Source organism: Phyllobates terribilis, unplaced genomic scaffold (genome assembly GCF_046119375.1).
Source record: "Phyllobates terribilis strain yellow unplaced genomic scaffold, ASM4611937v1 Scaffold_2__4_contigs__length_985480577, whole genome shotgun sequence".
NCBI classification, from domain to species: Eukaryota; Metazoa; Chordata; class Amphibia; order Anura; family Dendrobatidae; genus Phyllobates; species Phyllobates terribilis.
Genome location: NW_027362762.1, coordinates 615,900,141 through 615,920,524, shown reverse-complemented (window position 1 = coordinate 615,920,524; position 20,384 = coordinate 615,900,141).

The following is a 20,384-nucleotide window of genomic DNA, read 5'->3' as shown; positions in this document are numbered from 1 at the left end:
ACCTGTGGTCAGTGACTTGGTGCTCACACGTTCTAGCCATATGACCACTACAGTAGCCTTCCTGATATAACCTGTGGTCAGTGAGTTGGTGATCACACGTTCTAGCCATATGACCACTACCACAAGACTTCCTGATATAACCTGTGGTTAATGACTTGATGCTCACACTCTCTAGCCATATGACCACTATAGTAGCCTTCCTGATATAACCTATGGTCAGTGACTTGGTGCTCACACGTTCTAGCCATATGACCACTATAGCAAGCCTTACCGATATAACCTATGGTCAGTGACTTGGTGCTCACACGTTCTAGCCATAGGACCACTATAGTTAGCCTTCCTGATATAACCTATGGTCAGTGACTTGGTGCTCACACGTTCTAGTCATATGACCACTATAGTAGCCTTCCTGATATAACCTGTGGTCAGTGACTTGGTGCTAACACGTTCCAGCCATATGACCACTATAGTAGCCTTCCTGATATAACCTGTGGTCAGTGACTTGGTGCTCACACGTTCTAGCCATATGACCACTACAGTAGCCTTCCTGATATAACCTATGGTCAGTGACTTGGTGCTCACACTTTCTAGCCATATGACCACTATAGTAAGCCTTCTTGATATAACCTATGGTCAGTGACTTGGTGCTCACACGTTCTAGCCATATGACCACTATAGTAAGAATTCCTGATATAACCTATGGTCAGTGACTTGGTGCTCACACGTTCTAGCCATATGACCACTATAGTAGCCTTCCTGATATAACCTGTGGTCAGTGACTTGGTGCTCACACGTTCGAGCCATATGACCACCATAGTAGCCTTCCTGATATAACCTGTGGTCAGTGACTTGGTGCTCACACGTTCTAGCCAAATGACCACGACAGTAGCCGTCCTGATATAACCTGTGGTCAGTGACTTGGTGCTCAAACGTTCTAGCCATATGACCAGTACCACAAGCCTTCCTGATACAACCTGTGATTAAAGACTTGATGCTCACACGTTCTAGCCATATGATCACTATAGTAAGCCTTCCTGATATAACCTATGGCCAGTGACTTGGTGCTCACACGTTCTAGCCATATGACCACTATAGTAAGTCTTCCTGAAACAACCTGTGGTTAATGACATGATGCTCACAAGTTCTAGCCATATGACCCCTATAGTATCCTTCCTGATGTAACCTGTGGTTAGCGACTTGGTGCTCACACGTTCTAGCCATATGACCACTACAGTAGCCTTCCTGATATAACCTATGGTCAGTGACTTGGTGCTCACACGTTCTAGCCATATGACCACTATAGTAATCCTTACTGATATAACCTATGGTCAGTGACTTGGTGCTGACACGTTCTAGCCATATGACCACTATAGTAAGCCTTCCTGATATAACCTATGGTCAGTGACTTGGTGCTCACACGTTCTAGCCATATGGCCACTATAGTAGCCTTCCTGATATAACCTGTGCTCAGTGACTTGGTGCTCACACGTTCTAGCCATATGACCACTATAGTAGCCTTCCTGATATAACATGTGGTCAGTGACTTGGTGCTCACACGTTCTAGCCATATGACCACTACAGCAGCCTTCCTGATATAACCTGTGGTCAGTGACTTGGTGCTCACACGTTCTAGCCATATGACCAGTACCACAAACCTTCTTGATACAACCTGTGGTTAAAGACTTGATGCTCACACGTTCTAGCCATATGACCACTATAGTAAGCCTTCCTGATATAACCTGTGGTTAATGACTTGTTGCCATATGACCACTACAGTAGCCTTCTTGATATGACCTATGGTAAGTGACTTGGTGCTCACACGTTCTAGCCATATGATCACTACAGTAGCCTTCTTGATATAACCTATGGTCAGTGACTTGGTGCTCACACGTTCTAGCCATATGACTACTATAGTAAGCCTTCCTGATATAGCCTGTGGTCAGTGACTTGGTGCTCACACTTTCTAGCCATATGATCACTATAGTAACCTTCCTGATATAACCTATGATCAGTGACTTGGTGCTCACACATTCTAGCCATATGACCACTACAGCAGTCTTCCTGATATAACCTGTGGTCAGTGACTTGGTGCTCACACGTTCTAGCCAAATGACCAGTACCACAAACCTTCCTGATACAACCTGTGGTTAAAGACTTGATGCTCACACGTTCTAGCCATATGACCACTATAGTAAGCCTTCCTGATATAACCTATGGCCAGTGACTTGGTGCTCACACGTTCTAGCCATAGGACCACTATAGTAAGCCTTCCTCAAATAACCTATGGTCAGTGACTTGGTGCTCACACGTTCTAGTCATATGACCACTATAGTAGCCTTCCTGATATAACCTGTGGTCAGTGACTTGGTGCTCACACATTCTAGCCATATGACCACTATAGTAGCCTTCCTGATATAACCTGTGGTCAGTGACTTGGTGCTCACACGTTCTAGTCATATGACCACTACAGTAGCCTTCCTGATATAACCTGTGGTCAGTGACTTGGTGATCACACTTTCTAGCCATATGACCACTACCACAAGCCTTCCTGATATAACCTGTGGTTAATGACTTGTTGCTCACATGTTCTAGCCATATGACCACTACAGTAGCCTTCTTGATATGACCTATGGTAAGTGACTTGGTGCTCACACGTTCTAGCCATATGATCACTACAGTAGCCTTCTTGATATAACCTATGGTCAGTGACTTGGTGCTCACACGTTCTAGCCATATGACCACTATAGTAAGCCTTCCTGATATAGCCTGTGGTCAGTGACTTGGTGATCACACTTGCTAGCCATATGATCACTATAGTAGCCTTCCTGATATAACCTATGATCAGTGACTTGGTGCTCACACATTCTAGCCATATGACCACTACAGCAGCCTTCCTGATATAACCTGTGGTCAGTGACTTGGTGCTCACACGTTCTAGCCAAATGACCAGTACCACAAACCTTCCTGATACAACCTGTGGTTAAAGACTTGATGCTCACACTTTCTAGCCATTTGACCACTATAGTAAGCCTTCCTGATATAACCTATGGCCAGTGACTTGGTGCTCACACGTTCTAGCCATAGGACCACTATAGTAAGCCTTCCTCAAATAACCTATGGTCAGTGACTTGGTGCTCACACGTTCTAGTCATATGACCACTATAGTAGCCTTCCTGATATAACCTGTGGTCAGTGACTTGGTGCTCACACGTTCTAGCCATATGACCACTACAGTAGCCTTCCTGATATAACCTGTGGTCAGTGACTTGGTGATCACACGTTCTAGCCATATGACCACTACCACAAGCCTTCCTGATATAACCTGTGGTTAATGACTTGTTGCTCACACGTTCTAGCCATATGACCACTACAGTAGCCTTCTTGATATGACCTATGGTAAGTGACTTGGTGCTCACACGTTCTAGCCATATGATCACTACAGTAGCCTTCCTGATATAACCTATGGTCAGTGACTTGGTGCTCACACGTTCTAGCCATATGACCACTATAGTAAGCCTTCCTGATATAGCCTGTGGTCAGTGACTTGGTGCTCACACTTTCTAGCCATATGATCACTATAGTAGCCTTCCTGATATAACGTATGATCAGTGACTTGGTGCTCACACATTCTAGCCATATGACCACTATAGTAGCCTTCCTGATATAACCTGTGGTGAGTGACTTGGTGCTCACACGTTCTAGCCATATGACCACTATAGTACCCTTCCTGATATAACCTGTGGTCAGTGACTTGGTGATCACACGTTCTAGCCATATGACCACTACCACAAGCCTTCCTGATATATCCTATGGTTAATGACTTGATGCTCACACGCTCTTGCCATATGACCACTATAGTAGCCTTCCTGATATAACCTATGGTCAGTGACTTGGTGCTCACACGTTCTAGCCATATGATCACTATAGTAAGCCTTACTGATATAACCTATGGTCAGTGACTTGGTGCTCACACGTTCTAGCCATATGACCACTATAGTAGCCTTCCTGATATAACCTATGGTCAGTGACTTGGTGCTCACACGTTTTAGCCATAGGACCACTATAGTTAGCCTTACTGATATAACCTATGGTCAGTGACTTGGTGCTCACACGTTCTAGTCATATGACCACTATAGTAGCCTTCCTGATATAACCTGTGGTCATTGACTTGGTGCTCACACGTTCTAGCCATATGACCACTATAGTAATCCTTCCTGATATAACCTATGGTCAGTGACTTGGTGCTCACACGTTCTAGCCATATGACCACTATAGTAAGCCTTCCTGATATAACCTATGGTCAGTGACTTGGTGCTCACACGTTCTAGCCATATGACCACTATAGTAGCCTTCCTGATATAACCTGTGCTCAGTGACTTGGTGCTCACACGTTCTAGCCATATGACCACTATAGTAGCCTTCCTGATATAACATGTGGTCAGTGACTTGGTGCTCACACGTTCTAGCCATATGACCACTACAGCAGCCTTCCTGATATAACCTGTGGTCAGTGACTTGGTGCTCACACGTTCAATCCATATGACCAGTACCACAAACCTTCCTGATACAACCTGTGGTTAAAGACTTGATGCTCACACGTTCTAGCCATATGACCACTATAGTAAGCCTTCCTGATATAACCTATGGTCAGTGACTTGGTGCTCACACGTTCTAGCCATATGACCACTATGGTAGCCTTCCTGATATAACCTGTGTTCAGTGACTTGGTGCTCACACGTTCTAGCCATATGACCACTATAGTAGCCTTCCTGATATCACATGTGGTCAGTGACTTGGTGCTCACACATTCTAGCCATAGGACCACTATAGTAAGCCTTCCTCATATAACCTATGGTCAGTGACTTGGTGCTCACGCGTTCTAGTCATATGACCACTATAGTAGCCTTCCTGATATAACCTGTGGTCAGTGACTTGGTGCTCACACGTTCTAGCCACATGACCACTATAGTAGCCTTCCTGATATAACCTGTGGTTAGTGATTTGGTGCTCACACGTTCTAGCCATATGACCACTACAGTAGCCTTCCTGATATAACCTGTGGTTAATGACTTGATGCTCACACGTTCTAGCCATATTACCACTACCACAAGCCTTCCTGATACAATCTGTAGTTAATGACTTGGTGCTCACACGTTCTAGCCATATGACCACTACAGTAGCCTTCTTGATATGACCTATGGTAAGTGACTTGGTGCTCACACGTTCTAGCCATATGATCACTACAGTAGCCTTCTTGATATAACCTATGGTCAGTGACTTGGTGCTCACACGTTCTAGCCATATGAACACTATAGTAAGCCTTCCTGATATAGCCTGTGGTCAGTGACTTGGTGCTCACACTTTCTAGCCATATGATCACTATAGTAGCCTTCCTGATATAACCTATGGTCAGTGACTTGGTGCTCACACGATCTAGCCATATGACCACTATAGTAGCCTTCCTGATATAACCTGTGGTCAGTGACTTGGTGCTCACACGTTCTAGCCATATGACCACTATAGTAGCCTTCCTGATATAACCTGTGGTGAGTGACTTGGTGCTCACACGTTCTAGCCATATGACCACTATAGTACCCTTCCTGATATAACCTGTGGTCAGTGACTTGGTGATCACACGTTCTAGCCATATGACCACTACCACAAGCCTTCCTGATATAACCTGTGGTTAATGACTTGATGCTCACACGCTCTAGCCATATGACCACTATAGTAGCCTTCCTGATATAACCTATGGTAAGTGACTTGGCGCTCACACGTTCTAGCTATATGACCACTATAGTAAGCCTTACCGATATAACCTATGGTCAGTGACTTGGTGCTCACACGTTCTAGCCATAGGACCACTATAGTTAGCCTTCCTGATATAACCTATGGTCAGTGACTTGGTACTCACACGTTCCAGTCATATGACCACTATAGTGGCCTTCCTGATATAACCTGTGGTCAGTGACTTGGTGCTCACACGTTCCAGCCATATGACCACTATAGTAGCCTTCCTGATATAACCTGTGGTCAGAGACTTGGTGCTCACACGTTCTAGCCATATGACCACTATAGTAAGCCTTCCTGATATAACCTATGGCCAGTGACTTGGTGCTCACACGTTCTAGCCATAGGACCACTATAATAAGCCTTCCTGATATAACCTAGGGTCAGTGACTTGGTACTCACACGTTCTAGTCATATGACCACTATAGTAGCCTTCCTGATATACCCTGTGGTCAGTGACTTGGTGCTCACACGTTCTAGCCATGTGACCACTATAGTAGCCTTCCTGATATAACCTGTGGTCAGTGACTTGGTGCTCACACGTTCTAGCCATATGACCACTACAGTAGCCTTCCTGATATAACCTGTGGTTAATGACTTGATGCTCACACGTTCTAGCCATATTACCACTACCACAAGCCTTCCTGATAAAATCTGTGGTTAATGACTTGATGTTCACACATTCTAGCCATATGACCACTACCAAAAGCCTTCCTGATATAACCTATGGTCAGTGACTTGGTGCTCACACATTCTAGCCATATGACCACTACAGTAGCCTTCTTGATATGACCTGTGGTAAGTGACTTGGTGCTCACACGTTCTAGCCATATGATCACTACAGTAGCCTTCCTGATATAACCCATGGTCAGTGACTTGGTGCTCACACGTTCTAGCCATATGACCACTATAGTAAGCCTTCCTGATATAGCCTGTGCTCAGTGACTTGGTGCTCACACCTTCTAGCCATATGATCACTATAGTAGCCTTCCTGATATAACCTATGATCAGTGACTTGGTGCTCACACATTCTAGCCATATGACCACTATAGTAGCCTTCCTGATATAACCTGTGGTGAGTGACTTGGTGCTCACACGTTCTAGCCATATGACTACTATAGTACCCTTCCTGATATAACCTGTGGTCAGTGACATGGTGCTCACACGTTCTTGCCATATGACCACTACAGTAGCCTTCCTGATATAACCTGTGGTCAGTGACTTGGTGATCACACGTTCTAGCCATATGACCACTACAGTAGCCTTCCTGATATAACCTGTGGTCAGTGACTTGGTGATCACACGTTCTAGCCATATGACCACTATAGTAGCCTTCCTGATATAACCTATGGTCAGTGACTTGGCGCTCACACGTTCTAGCTATATGACCACTATAGTAAGCCTTACCGATATAACCTATGGTCAGTGACTTGGTGCTCACACGTTCTAGCCATAGGACCACTATAGTTAGCCTTCCTGATATAACCTATGGTCAGTGACTTGTTACTCACACGTTCCAGTCATATGACCACTATAGTGGCCTTCCTGATATAACCTGTGGTCAGTGACTTGGTGCTCACACGTTCCAGCCATATGACCACTATAGTAGCCTTCCTGATATAACCTGTGGTCAGAGACTTGGTGCTCACACGTTCTAGCCATATGACCACTATAGTAAGCCTTCCTGATATAACCTATGGCCAGTGACTTGGTGCTCACACGTTCTAGCCATAGGACCACTATAGTAAGCCTTCCTGATATAACCTAGGGTCAGTGACTTGGTGCTCACACGTTCTAGTCATATGACCACTATAGTAGCCTTCCTGATATACCCTGTGGTCAGTGACTTGGTGCTCACACGTTCTAGCCATATGACCACTATAGTAGCCTTCCTGATATAACCTGTGGTCAGTGACTTGGTGCTCACACCTTCTAGCCATATGATCACTATAGTAGCCTTCCTGATATAACCTATGATCAGTGACTTGGTGCTCACACATTCTAGCCATATGACCACTATAGTAGCCTTCCTGATATAACCTGTGGTGAGTGACTTGGTGCTCACACGTTCTAGCCATATGACTACTATAGTACCCTTCCTGATATAACCTGTGGTCAGTGACATGGTGCTCACACGTTCTTGCCATATGACCACTACAGTAGCCTTCCTGATATAACCTGTGGTCAGTGACTTGGTGATCACACGTTCTAGCCATATGACCACTACAGTAGCCTTCCTGATATAACCTGTGGTCAGTGACTTGGTGCTCACACGTTCTAGCCATATGACCACTACCACAAGCCTTCCTGATATAACCTGTGGTTAATGACTTGATGCTCACACTCTCTAGCCATATGACCACTATAGTAGCCTTCCTGATATAACCTATGGTCAGTGACTTGGCGCTCACACGTTCTAGCTATATGACCACTATAGTAAGCCTTACCGATATAACCTATGGTCAGTGACTTGGTGCTCACACGTTCTAGCCATAGGACCACTATAGTTAGCCTTCCTGATATAACCTATGGTCAGTGACTTGGTACTCACACGTTCCAGTCATATGACCACTATAGTGGCCTTCCTGATATAACCTGTGGTCAGTGACTTGGTGCTCACACGTTCCAGCCATATGACCACTATAGTAGCCTTCCTGATATAACCTGTGGTCAGAGACTTGGTGCTCACACGTTCTAGCCATATGACCACTATAGTAAGCCTTCCTGATATAACCTATGGCCAGTGACTTGGTGCTCACACGTTCTAGCCATAGGACCACTATAGTAAGCCTTCCTGATATAACCTAGGGTCAGTGACTTGGTGCTCACACGTTCTAGTCATATGACAACTATAGTAGCCTTCCTGATATACCCTGTGGTCAGTGACTTGGTGCTCACACGTTCTAGCCATATGACCACTATAGTAGCCTTCCTGATATAACCTGTGGTCAGTGACTTGGTGCTCACACGTTCTAGCCATATGACCACTATAGTAGCCTTCCTGATATAACCTGTGGTTAATGACTTGATGCTCACACGTTCTAGCCATATTACCACTACCACAAGCCTTCCTGATAAAATCTGTGGTTAATGACTTGATGTTCACACATTCTAGCCATATGACCACTACCAAAAGCCTTCCTGATATAACCTATGGTCAGTGACTTGGTGCTCACACATTCTAGCCATATGACCACTACAGTAGCCTTCTTGATATGACCTGTGGTAAGTGACTTGGTGCTCACACGTTCTAGCCATATGATCACTACAGTAGCCTTCCTGATATAACCCATGGTCAGTGACTTGGTGCTCACACGTTCTAGCCATATGACCACTATAGTAAGCCTTCCTGATATAGCCTGTGCTCAGTGACTTGGTGCTCACACCTTCTAGCCATATGATCACTATAGTAGCCTTCCTGATATAACCTATGATCAGTGACTTGGTGCTCACACATTCTAGCCATATGACCACTATAGTAGCCTTCCTGATATAACCTGTGGTGAGTGACTTGGTGCTCACACGTTCTAGCCATATGACTACTATAGTACCCTTCCTGATATAACCTGTGGTCAGTGACATGGTGCTCACACGTTCTTGCCATATGACCACTACAGTAGCCTTCCTGATATAACCTGTGGTCAGTGACTTGGTGATCACACGTTCTAGCCATATGACCACTACAGTAGCCTTCCTGATATAACCTGTGGTCAGTGACTTGGTGATCACACGTTCTAGCCATATGACCACTATAGTAGCCTTCCTGATATAACCTATGGTCAGTGACTTGGCGCTCACACGTTCTAGCTATATGACCACTATAGTAAGCCTTACCGATATAACCTATGGTCAGTGACTTGGTGCTCACACGTTCTAGCCATAGGACCACTATAGTTAGCCTTCCTGATATAACCTATGGTCAGTGACTTGTTACTCACACGTTCCAGTCATATGACCACTATAGTGGCCTTCCTGATATAACCTGTGGTCAGTGACTTGGTGCTCACACGTTCCAGCCATATGACCACTATAGTAGCCTTCCTGATATAACCTGTGGTCAGAGACTTGGTGCTCACACGTTCTAGCCATATGACCACTATAGTAAGCCTTCCTGATATAACCTATGGCCAGTGACTTGGTGCTCACACGTTCTAGCCATAGGACCACTATAGTAAGCCTTCCTGATATAACCTAGGGTCAGTGACTTGGTGCTCACACGTTCTAGTCATATGACCACTATAGTAGCCTTCCTGATATACCCTGTGGTCAGTGACTTGGTGCTCACACGTTCTAGCCATATGACCACTATAGTAGCCTTCCTGATATAACCTGTGGTCAGTGACTTGGTGCTCACACCTTCTAGCCATATGATCACTATAGTAGCCTTCCTGATATAACCTATGATCAGTGACTTGGTGCTCACACATTCTAGCCATATGACCACTATAGTAGCCTTCCTGATATAACCTGTGGTGAGTGACTTGGTGCTCACACGTTCTAGCCATATGACTACTATAGTACCCTTCCTGATATAACCTGTGGTCAGTGACATGGTGCTCACACGTTCTTGCCATATGACCACTACAGTAGCCTTCCTGATATAACCTGTGGTCAGTGACTTGGTGATCACACGTTCTAGCCATATGACCACTACAGTAGCCTTCCTGATATAACCTGTGGTCAGTGACTTGGTGCTCACACGTTCTAGCCATATGACCACTACCACAAGCCTTCCTGATATAACCTGTGGTTAATGACTTGATGCTCACACTCTCTAGCCATATGACCACTATAGTAGCCTTCCTGATATAACCTATGGTCAGTGACTTGGCGCTCACACGTTCTAGCTATATGACCACTATAGTAAGCCTTACCGATATAACCTATGGTCAGTGACTTGGTGCTCACACGTTCTAGCCATAGGACCACTATAGTTAGCCTTCCTGATATAACCTATGGTCAGTGACTTGGTACTCACACGTTCCAGTCATATGACCACTATAGTGGCCTTCCTGATATAACCTGTGGTCAGTGACTTGGTGCTCACACGTTCCAGCCATATGACCACTATAGTAGCCTTCCTGATATAACCTGTGGTCAGAGACTTGGTGCTCACACGTTCTAGCCATATGACCACTATAGTAAGCCTTCCTGATATAACCTATGGCCAGTGACTTGGTGCTCACACGTTCTAGCCATAGGACCACTATAGTAAGCCTTCCTGATATAACCTAGGGTCAGTGACTTGGTGCTCACACGTTCTAGTCATATGACAACTATAGTAGCCTTCCTGATATACCCTGTGGTCAGTGACTTGGTGCTCACACGTTCTAGCCATATGACCACTATAGTAGCCTTCCTGATATAACCTGTGGTCAGTGACTTGGTGCTCACACGTTCTAGCCATATGACCACTATAGTAGCCTTCCTGATATAACCTGTGGTTAATGACTTGATGCTCACACGTTCTAGCCATATTACCACTACCACAAGCCTTCCTGATAAAATCTGTGGTTAATGACTTGATGTTCACACATTCTAGCCATATGACCACTACCAAAAGCCTTCCTGATATAACCTATGGTCAGTGACTTGGTGCTCACACATTCTAGCCATATGACCACTACAGTAGCCTTCTTGATATGACCTGTGGTAAGTGACTTGGTGCTCACACGTTCTAGCCATATGATCACTACAGTAGCCTTCCTGATATAACCTATGGTCAGTGACTTGGTGCTCACACGTTCTAGCCATATGACCACTATAGTAAGCCTTCCTGATATAGCCTGTGCTCAGTGACTTGGTGCTCACACCTTCTAGCCATATGATCACTATAGTAGCCTTCCTGATATAACCTATGATCAGTGACTTGGTGCTCACACATTCTAGCCATATGACCACTATAGTAGCCTTCCTGATATAACCTGTGGTGAGTGACTTGGTGCTCACACGTTCTAGCCATATGACTACTATAGTACCCTTCCTGATATAACCTGTGGTCAGTGACATGGTGCTCACACGTTCTTGCCATATGACCACTACAGTAGCCTTCCTGATATAACCTGTGGTCAGTGACTTGGTGATCACACGTTCTAGCCATATGACCACTACAGTAGCCTTCCTGATATAACCTGTGGTCAGTGACTTGGTGCTCACACGTTCTAGCCATATGACCACTACCACAAGCCTTCCTGATATAACCTGTGGTTAATGACTTGATGCTCACACGCTCTAGCCATATGACCACTATAGTAGCCTTCCTGATATAACCTATGGTCAGTGACTTGGTTCTCACACGTTCTAGCCATATGACCAATATAGTAAGCCTTACTGATATAACCTATGGTCAGTGACTTGGTGCTCACACGTTCTAGCCATATGACCACTATAGTAAGCCTTCCTGATATAACCTATGGTCAGTAACTTGTTGCTCACAAGTTCTAGTCATATGACCACTATAGTAGCCTTCCTGATATAACCTATGGTCAGTGACTTGGTGCTCACACATTCTAGCCATATGACCACTATAATAGCCTTCCTGATATAACCTGTGGTCAGTGACTTGGTGCTCACACGTTCTAGCCATATGACCACTATAATACCCTTCCTGATATAACCTGTGGTCAGTGACTTGGTGCTCACACGTTCTAGCCATATGACCACTACAGTAGCCTTCCTGATATAACCTGTGGTCAGTGAGTTGGTGATCACACGTTCTAGCCATATGACCACTACCACAACACTTCCTGATATAACCTGTGGTTAATGACTTGATGCTCACAAGTTCTAGCCATATGACGACTATAGTAAGCCTTACCGATATAACCTATGGTCAGTGACTTGGTGCTCACACGTTCTAGCCATATGACCACTATAGTAGCCTTCCTGATATAACCTGTGGTCAGTGACTTGGTGCTCAAACGTTCTAGCCATATGACCACTATAGTAGCCTTCCTGATATAACCTGTGGTCAGTGACTTGGTGCTCACACGTTCTAGCCATATGACCACTACAGTAGCCTTCCTGATTTAACCTTTGGTCACTGACTTGGTGCTCACAAGTTCCAGCCATACGACCACTACCACAAGCCTTCCTGATAAAACCTGTGGTTAATGACTTGATGCTCACACGTTCTATCCATATGACCACTATAGTAGCCTTCCTGATGTAACCTGTGGTCAGTGACCTGGTGCTCACACGTTCTATCCATATGACCACTATAGTAGCCTTACTGATGTAACCTGCGGTCAGTGACTTGGTGCTCACACGTTCTCGCCATATGATCACCATAGTCAACCTTCCTGATATAACCTGTAGTCAGTGACTTGGTGCTCACACGTTCTAGCCATTTGACCACTACAGTAGCCTTCCTGATATAACCTATGGTCAGTGACTTGGTGCTCACACGTTCTAGCCATATGACCACTATAGTAAGCCTTCCTGATATAACCTATGGTCAGTGACTTGGTGCTCACACGTTCTAGCCATATGACCACTATAGTAGCCTTCCTGATATAACCTATGGTAAGTGACTTGGTGCTCACAGGTTCTAGCCATATGACCACTATAGTAGCCTTCCTGATATAACCTATGGTAAGTGACTTGGTGCACACAGGTTCTAGCCATATGACCACTATAGTAGCCTTCCTGATATAACCTGTGGTCAGTGACTTGGTGCTCACACGTTCTAGCCATATGACCACTATACTAGATTTCCTGATATAAGCTGTGGTCAGTAACTTGGTGCTCACACGTTCTAGCCATATGACCACTGCAGTAGCCTTCCTGATATAACCTGTGGTCAGTGACTTGGTGCTCACACGTTCTAGCCATATGACCAGTACTACAAGCCTTCCTGATACAACCTGTGTTTAAAGACTTGATGCTCACACGTTCTAGCCATATGACCACTATAGTAAGCCTTCCTGATATAACCTATGGCCAGTGACTTGGTGCTCACACGTTCTAGCCATATGACCACTATAGTAAGCCTTCCTGATATAACCTATGGTCAGTGACTTTGTGCTCACACGTTCTAGTCATATGACCACTATATTAGCCTTCCTGATATAACCTGTGGTCAGTGACTTGGTGCTCACCCGTTCTAGCCATATGACCACTATAGTAGCCTTCCTGATATTACCTGTCGTCAGTGACTTGGTGCTCACAAGTTCTAGCCATAAGACCACTACAGTAGCCTTCCTGATATAACCTGTGGTCAATGACTTGGTGCTCACACGTTCTAGCCATATGACCACTACCACAAGCCTTCCTGATACAATCTGTGGTTAATGACTTGATGCTCACACATTCTAGCCATATGACCACTACCACAAGCCTTCCTGATATAACCTATGGTCAGTGACTTGGTGCTCACACGTTCTAGCCATATGACCACTATAGTAAGCCTTCCTGTTATAGCCTGTGATCAGTGACATAGTGCTCACACATTCTAGCCATATGACCACTATAGTAGCCTTCCTGATATAACCTGTGGTCAGTGACTTGGTGCTCACAGGTTCTAGCCATATGACCACTAAAGTACCCTTCCTGATATAACCTGTGGTCAGTGACATGGTGCTCACACGTTCTAGCCATATGACCACTACAGTAGCCTTCCTGATATAACCTGTGGTCAGTGACTTGGTGATCGCACGTTCGAGCCATATGACCACTACCACAAGCCTTCCTGATATAACCTGTGGTTAATGACTTGATGCTCACACGCTCTAGCCATATGACCACTATAGTAGCCTTCCTGATATAACCTATGGTCTGTGACTTGGTGCTCACACGTTCAAGCCATATGACCACTATAGTAAGCCTTACTGATATAACCTATGGTCAGTGACTTGGTGCTCACAAGTTCTAGCCATATGACCACTATAGTAGCCTTCCTGATATAACCTGTGGTCAGTGACTTGGTGCTCACACGTTCTAGCCATATGACCACTATAATAAGCCTTCCTGATATAACCTATGGCCAGTGACTTGGTGCTCACACGTTCTAGCCATAGGACCACTATAGTAAGCCTTCCTGATATAACCTATGGTCAGTGACTTAGTGCTCACACGTTCTAGTCATATGACCACTATAGTAGCCTTCCTGATATACCCTGTGGTCAGTGACTTGGTGCTCACACGTTCTAGCCATATGACCACTATAGTAGCCTTCCTGATATAACCTGTGGTCAGTGACTTGGTGCTCACACGTTCTAGCCATATGACCACTACAGTAGCCTTCCTGATATAACCTGTGGTTAATGACTTGATGCTCACACGTTCTAGCCATATTACCACTACCACAAGCCTTCCTGATACAATCTGTGGTTAATGACTTGATGCTCACACATTCTAGCCATATGACCACTACCAAAAGCCTTCCTGATATAACCTATGGTCAGTGACTTGGTGCTCACACATTCTAGCCATATGACCACTACAGTAGCCTTCTTGATATGACCTGTGGTAAGTGACTTGGTGCTCACACGTTCTAGCCATATGATCACTACAGTAGCCTTCTTGATATAACCTATGGTCAGTGACTTGGTGCTCACACGTTCTAACCATATGACCACTATAGTAAGCCTTCCTGATATAGCCTGTGCTCAGTGACTTGGTGCTCACACCTTCTAGCCATATGATCACTATAGTAGCCTTCCTGATATAACCTATGATCAGTGACTTGTTGCTCACACATTCTAGCCATATGACCACTATAGTAGCCTTCCTGATATAACCTGTGCTCAGTGACTTGGTGCTCACACGTTCTAGCCATATGACCACTACAGTAGCCTTCCTGATATAAGCTGTGGTCAGTGACTTGGTGATCACACGTTCTAGCCATATGACCACTACAGTAGCCTTCCTGATATAACCTATGGTCAGTGACTTGGTGCTCACACGTTCTAGCCATATGACCACTATAGTAGCCTTCCTGATATAACCTGTGGTCAGTGACTTGGTGCTCAAACGTTCTAGCCATATGACCACTATAGTAGCCTTCCTGATATAACCTGTGGTTAGTGACTTGGTGCTCACACGTTCTAGCCATATGACCATTACAGTAGCCTTCCTGATATAACCTGTGGTCACTGACTTGGTGCTCACACGTTCTAGCCATATGACCACTACCACAAGCCTTCCTGATAAAACCTGTGGTTATTGACTTGATGCTCACACGTTCTAGCCATATGACCACTATAGTAGCCTTCCTGATATAACCTGTGGTTAGTGACTTCGTGCTCACACGTTCTAGCCATATGACCACTACAGTGGCCTTCCTGATATAACCTTTGGTCACTGACTTGGTGCTCACACGTTCTAGCCATATGACCACTACCACAAGCCTTCCTGATAAAAGCTGTGGTTAATGACTTGGTGCTCACACGTTCTAGCCATATGACCACTACAGTAGCCTTCCTGATATAACCTGTGGTCACTGACTTGGTGCTCACACGTTCTAGCCATATGACCACTACCACAAGCCTTCCTGATAAAACCTGTGGTTAATGACTTGAAGCTCACACGTTCTAGCCATATGACCACTATAGTAGCCTTCCTGATGTAACCTGTGGTCAGTGACTTGGTGTTCACACGTTCTAGCCATATGACCACTATAGTCAACCTTCCAGATATAACCTGTGGTCAGTGACTTGGTGCTCACACGTTCTAGCCATATGACCACTACAGTAGCCTTCCTGATATAACCTATGGTCAGTGACTTGGTGCTCACACGTTCTAGCCATATGACCACTATAGTAAGCCTTCCTGATATAACCTATGGTCACTGAATTGGTGCTCACACGTTCTAGCTATATGACCACTATAGTAAGCCTTCCTGATATAACCTATGGTCAGTGACTTGGTGCTCACAGGTTCTAGCCATATGACCACTATAGTAGCCTTCCTGATATAACCTGCGGTCAGTGACTTGGTGCTCACACGTTCTAGCCATATGACCACTATCGTAGATTTCCTGATATAACCTGTGGTCAGTAACTTGGTGCTCACACGTTCTAGCCATATGACCACTACAGTAGCCTTCCTGATATAACCTGTGGTCACTGACTTGGTGCTCACACGTTCTAGCCATATGACCACTACCACAAGCCTTCCTGATAAAACCTGTGGTTAATGACTTGGTGCTCACACGTTCTAGCCATATGACCACTACAGTAGCCTTCCTGATATAACCTGTGGTCACTGACTTGGTGCTCACACGTTCTAGCCATATGACCACTACCACAAACCTTCCTGATAAAACCTGTGGTTAATGACTTGATGCTCACACGTTCTAGCCATATGACCACTATAGTAGCCTTCCTGATGTAACCTGTGGTCAGTGACTTGGTGCTCACACGTTCTAGCCATATGACCACTATAGTCAACCTTCCAGATATAACCTGTGGTCAGTGACTTGGTGCTCACACGTTCTAGCCATATGACCACTACAGTAGCCTTCCTGATATAACCTATGGTCATTGACTTGGTGCTCACACGTTCTAGCCATATGACCACTATAGTAATCCTTCCTGATATAACCTATGGTCAGTGACTTGGTGCTCACACGTTCTAGCCATATGACCACTATAGTAAGCCTTCCTGATATAACCTATGGTCAGTGACTTGGTGCTCACACGTTCTAGCCATATGACCACTATAGTAGCCTTCCTGATATAACCTGTGCTCAGTGACTTGGTGCTCACACGTTCTAGCCATATGACCACTATAGTAGCCTTCCTGATATAACATGTGGTCAGTGACTTGGTGCTCACACGTTCTAGCCATATGACCACTACAGCAGCCTTCCTGATATAACCTGTGGTCAGTGACTTGGTGCTCACACATTCTATCCATATGACCAGTACCACAAACCTTCCTGATACAACCTGTGGTTAAAGACTTGATGCTCACACGTTCTAGCCATATGACCACTATAGTAAGCCTTCCTGATATAACCTATGGTCAGTGACTTGGTGCTCACACGTTCTAGCCATATGACCACTATGGTAGCCTTCCTGATATAACCTGTGCTCAGTGACTTGGTGCTCACACGTTCTAGCCATATGACCACTATAGTAGCCTTCCTGATATAACCTATGGCCAGTGACTTGGTGCTCACACGTTCTAGCCATATGACCACTATAGTAAGTCTTCCTGAAACAACCTGTGGTTAATGACATGATGCTCACAAGTTCTAGCCATATGACCCCTATAGTATCCTTCCTGATGTAACCTGTGGTTAGTGACTTGGTGCTCACACGTTCTAGCCATATGACCACTACAGTAGCCTTCCTGATATAACCTATGGTCATTGACTTGTTGCTCACACGTTCTAGCCATATGACCACTATAGTAATCCTTCCTGATATAACCTATGGTCAGTGACTTGGTGCTCACACGTTCTAGCCATATGACCACTATAGTAAGCCTTCCTGATATAACCTATGGTCAGTGACTTGGTGCTCACACGTTCTAGCCATATGACCACTATAGTAGCCTTCCTGATATAACCTGTGCTCAGTGACTTGGTGCTCACACGTTCTAGCCATATGACCACTATAGTAGCCTTCCTGATATAACATGTGGTCAGTGACTTGGTGCTCACACGTTCTAGCCATATGACCACTACAGCAGCCTTCCTGATATAACCTGTGGTCAGTGACTTGGTGCTCACACGTTCTATCCATATGACCAGTACCACAAACCTTCCCGATACAACCTGTGGTTAAAGACTTGATGCTCACACGTTCTAGCCATATGACCACTATAGTAAGCCTTCCTGATATAACCTATGGTCAGTGACTTGGTGCTCACACGTTCTAGCCATATGACCACTATGGTAGCCTTCCTGATATAACCTGTGCTCAGTGACTTGGTGCTCACACGTTCTAGCCATATGACCACTATAGTAGCCTTCCTGATATCACATGTGGTCAGTGACTTGGTGCTCACACATTCTAGCCATAGGACCACTATAGTAAGCCTTCCTCATATAACCTATGGTCAGTGACTTGGTGCTCACACGTTCTAGTCATATGACCACTATAGTAGCCTTCCTGATATAACCTGTGGTCAGTGACTTGGTGCTCACACGTTCTAGCCATATGATCACCATAGTCAACCTTCCTGATATAACCTGTAGTCAGTGACTTGGTGCTCACACGTTCTAGCCATTTGACCACTACAGTAGCCTTCCTGATATAACCTATGGTCAGTGACTTGGTGCTCACACGTTCTAGCCATATGACCACTATAGTAAGCCTTCCTGATATAACCTATGGTCAGTGACTTGGTGCTCACACGTTCTAGCCATATGACCACTATAGTAGCCTTCCTGATATAACCTATGGTAAGTGACTTGGTGCTCACAGGTTCTAGCCATATGACCACTATAGTAGCCTTCCTGATATAACCTATGGTAAGTGACTTGGTGCACACACGTTCTAGCCATATGACCACTATAGTAGCCTTCCTGATATAACCTGTGGTCAGTGACTTGGTGCTCACACGTTCTAGCCATATGACCACTATAGTAGATTTCCTGATATAAGCTGTGGTCAGTAACTTGGTGCTCACACGTTCTAGCCATATGACCACTACAGTAGCCTTCCTGATATAACCTGTGGTCAGTGACTTGGTGCTCACACGTTCTAGCCATATGACCAGTACCACAAGCCTTCCTGATACAACCTGTGTTTAAAGACTTGATGCTCACACGTTCTAGCCATATGACCACTATAGTAAGCCTTCCTGATATAACCTATGGCCAGTGACTTGGTGCTCACACGTTCTAGCCATATGACCACTATAGTAAGCCTTCCTGATATAACCTATGGTCAGTGACTTTGTGCTCACACGTTCTAGTCATATGACCACTATATTAGCCTTCCTGATATAACCTGTGGTCAGTGACTTGGTGCTCACCCGTTCTAGCCATATGACCACTATAGTAGCCTTCCTGATATTACCTGTCGTCAGTGACTTGGTGCTCACAAGTTCTAGCCATAAGACCACTACAGTAGCCTTCCTGATATAACCTGTGGTCAATGACTTTGTGCTCACACGTTCTAGCCATATGACCACTACCACAAGCCTTCCTGATACAATCTGTGGTTAATGACTTGATGCTCACACATTCTAGCCATATGACCACTACCACAAGCCTTCCTGATATAACCTATGGTCAGTGACTTGGTGCTCACACGTTCTAGCCATATGACCACTATAGTAAGCCTTCCTGTTATAGCCTGTGATCAGTGACTTAGTGCTCACACATTCTAGCCATATGACCACTATAGTAGCCTTCCTGATATAACCTGTGGTCAGTGACTTGGTGCTCACAGGTTCCAGCCATATGACCACTAAAGTACCCTTACTGATATAACCTGTGGTCAGTGACATGGTGCTCACACGTTCTAGCCATATGACCACTACAGTAGCCTTCCTGATATAACCTGTGGTCAGTGACTTGGTGATCGCACGTTCTAGCCATATGACCACTACCACAAGCCTTCCTGATATAACCTGTGGTTAATGACTTGATGCTCACACGCTCTAGCCATATGACCACTATAGTAGCCTTCCTGATA